Raw genomic sequence first — 2965 nt, 5'->3', positions numbered from 1 at the left:
GGCTGGTCTCGAAATCCTGACCTCAGGTGATCCATCTGCCTCGACCTCCCAAAGTGCTGGGATTACAGGCATGAGCCATGGTGCCCAGCCTTCCTTTTCTTGTTTTTTTTTAGAGACAGGCTCTTCCTATGTTCCCCAGCCTTTACTCAAACTCCTGGGCTCAAGCAGTCTTCCTGCCTCGGCCTATCCAGTAACTGGGACTACAGGCAAGTGCCACCACACCCAGCTGTTGTGCATAACTTGAACACCACCTCTTACAACCAACTAATCTAAATCCTCAAACGTATGTGTATTTTCTTTGAAATTCTGTATTACATTTTTGTGAAGGCAAGTTTCTTACTTTGTTTTTTTTTTTTTTTGGAGACAGAGTCTTGCTCTATGCCCCAGGTTGGAGTGCAGTGGCATGATCTTGGCTCACTGCAACCTCTGCCTCCTGGGTTCAAGCGATTCTCGTGCCTCAGCCTCCTGAGTAGCTGGGATTACAGGTGCCTGCCATTGCCTGGCTAATTTTTGTATTTTTAGTAGAGATGGGGTTTCATCACGTTGGCCAGGCTGGTCTCAAACTCCTGACCTCAGGTGATCCGCCCGCCTCAGACTCCCAAAGTGCTTTTTTATTGTCAGAAGAGTGTGAGATTTGTCCATTTAGAATCAAAATATCTTCAGGGCCTTTGTAATCAAAGACTACCCAGACCCAACTTTAAGGAAACTGCTCTAATTTTGTTTTCAAGAGTCTCACCTAGATTTCATACACACAGTGAAACAATGAAGCACAGAGCTGAGAGCACACATTCTTCTCCGACCTGTATTTGAATCTTCACTCTACAGTGTGAAAACACGTCATTCACAATCAAAGCTGATGAAACTTTAAATTATTTTGACTCTTAAAGGAATGTGATTACGGGACCTGAGTCACGTTTTTTGTTTGTTTGTTTGTTTTGAGACTGAGTCTCACTCTGTCGCCCAGGCTGGAGTGCAGTGGCGCGATCTCGGCTCACGGCAAGCTCAGCCTCCCAGGTTCACGCCATTCTCCTGCCTGAGCCTCTCGAGTAGCTGGGACTACAGGCGCCCGCCATTGCGCCTGGCTAATTTTTTGTAATTTTAGTAGAGACAGGGTTTCACCATGGTCTCGATCGCCTGACCTCGTGATCTTCCCGCCTCGGCCTCCCGAAGTGCTGGGATTACAGGCGTGAGCCACCGCACCCAGCCAGGACCTGAGTCATGTTAAAGGAAGCTGTAACCCAGACAGCTATAACCTTAACTTCTCTGGTTATAGATTAGCCTTTTTCTTTGCCTACACTGTTTTGTAAAAGATTAAACGGCACCAGAGAAGACTTCCCTCTACTGTTGGTCTTAATTATAGACTCACTTCCCTGTTTCTTCTCTTTTTTTTTTCCCAAAGCAGGTGAACCTTTTCCTTCTCTTATACAAACATCTATGACTATCACATTGTCTAAGATGGAATGTTAAATACACTCTTAAGATGACAGCAAGAATGAGGGGGAAGAAAAAGAAAATAAATATATTCTTTAAACTGGAAAGAAAAAGGAAAAAACTGAGTGGTAACTAATCAAATTCCTGTAACTCATAAAACAGCTTTGTATAGAAAATGTAATCCTGAGAAATTTCTTTGTTTACTGTCTGTATAAGTAAGACCTTTCTGGGCGGGGTGGCTCACGCCTATAATCCCAGCACTTTGGGAGGTCGAGGCGGTCAGATCACCTGAGGTCAGGAATTTGAGACCAGCTTGGCCAACGTGGCAAAACCCTATCTCTACTAGAAATGCAAAAATTAGCTGGGCATGGCCAGGCCCAGTGGCTTACGCCTGTAATCCCATCACTTTGGGAGGCCAAGGTGGGCGGATCACCTGAGGTTGGGAGTTCGAGACCAGCCTGACCAACATGGAGAAACCCCATCTCTACTAAAAATACAAAATTAGCCTGGCATGGTGGTGCCAGGAAGGCTACTTGGGAAGGCTGAGGCAGGAGAATCGTTGAACCCAGAAGGTGGAGGTTGCGGTGAGCCAAGATCGCGCCATTGTACTCTAGCCTAGGCAACAAGAGCGAAACTCTGTCTCAAAAAAAAAAAACTTAGCTGGGCATGGTGGCAGGCGCCTGTAATCCCAGCTACTTGGGAGGCTGAGGAAGGAGAATCGCTTGAAGCCAGGAGGTAGAGTTTGCAGAGGACCGAGATCGCACCACTGCACTCAAGTCTGGGTGACAGAGAGAGACTGTCTCAAAAACACAAATGAAAATAGGCCAGGCGCGGTGGCTCACGCTCATAATCCCAGAACTTTGGGAGGTGGAGGCGGGTGGATCACCTGAGGTCAGGAGTTGGAGACCAGCCCGACCATTATGGTAAAACCCTGTCTCTACTAAAAATACAGAAAAATTAGCTGGGTGTTGTGGCATGTGCCTGTAGTCTCAGCTACTTGGGAGGCTGAGACAGGAGAATTGCTTGAACCCAGGAGGCAGAGTTTGCAGTGAGCTGAGATCATGCCACTGCACTCCAGCCTGGGCGACAGAGCAAGACTCCGTCTCAAAAACAAAACAAAACCAAACAAAAAACAAAAAAGAAAAGGCTATAAAATAATAGTTGTCAGCACATTGTCTCTAGGGAATGTTCTGGAGTGATTGACTTGTCTGAAACTGGATAATGGGAATGGTGGTACACCTGTATACGTTTACTAGAAATTATCAAACTGTACACTTAAAACAGGTGCATTTTTTGGTACATAAAGTATACCTTGATAAAGCCATTAAAGAAAAACACCTCAAGTCCAACAGCTTAAAAGTAAAAGAAGGCCGGGCGCGGTGGCTCACGCTTGTAATCCCAGCACTTTAGGAGGCCAAGGCGGGCGGATTACGAGGTCAGGAGATCGAGACCATCCTGGCTAACACAGTGAAACCCCGTCTCTACTAAAGAATATAAAAAATTAGCCAGGCGTAGTGGCGAGCGCCTACAGTCC

Source organism: Colobus angolensis, unplaced genomic scaffold (assembly GCF_000951035.1).
Source record: "Colobus angolensis palliatus isolate OR3802 unplaced genomic scaffold, Cang.pa_1.0 Scaffold149, whole genome shotgun sequence".
NCBI lineage: Eukaryota > Metazoa > Chordata > Mammalia > Primates > Cercopithecidae > Colobus > Colobus angolensis.
Note: the sequence above shows the minus strand (reverse complement) of the source record.